Raw genomic sequence first — 497 nt, forward strand, 5'->3', positions numbered from 1 at the left:
ATTGCAGATTATTCACACCAGAGAAACTATTCGGTATTTACACATTTATTTCACTTAGGAGTATATCTTCAATATGTATCCATTTTCCTATGAATGAATCTATTTTCTCTTTCTTTATGGCTGAGTAATATTCTGTTTTCTAGAAAACCCACATCTTCTTTATCCAGTTTCCAACGGATGGGCAAATAGGCTGTTTCCAAGTTTTAGCTATTACAAACTGTGATGCTATAAACATGGGTGCTCATACTTCTCTGTGATATGATTCTTTTAGTTCTTTTTTTTTTATTGAGTTTATTGGTACATTTAGGGATACAGTACAGTTACATTCATTGTTGGGATCATGTACCTTTACATGGCAAGTCTTGATTCTCATTTTTTCCCCTTACCTCTGCCCTCCCTTCACCCCCTCCTCCCCTCCCCATCTACAAACACTTTATTTTCATCTTTTCATTCTCTCACATTTTTTTCTTTTCCCTTTTTGTTCTTCCCCTACGTAT

This window comes from Fukomys damarensis, unplaced genomic scaffold, assembly GCF_012274545.1.
Source record: "Fukomys damarensis isolate Sample0158 unplaced genomic scaffold, DMR_v1.0_HiC HiC_scaffold_39, whole genome shotgun sequence".
Lineage (NCBI taxonomy): Eukaryota > Metazoa > Chordata > Mammalia > Rodentia > Bathyergidae > Fukomys > Fukomys damarensis.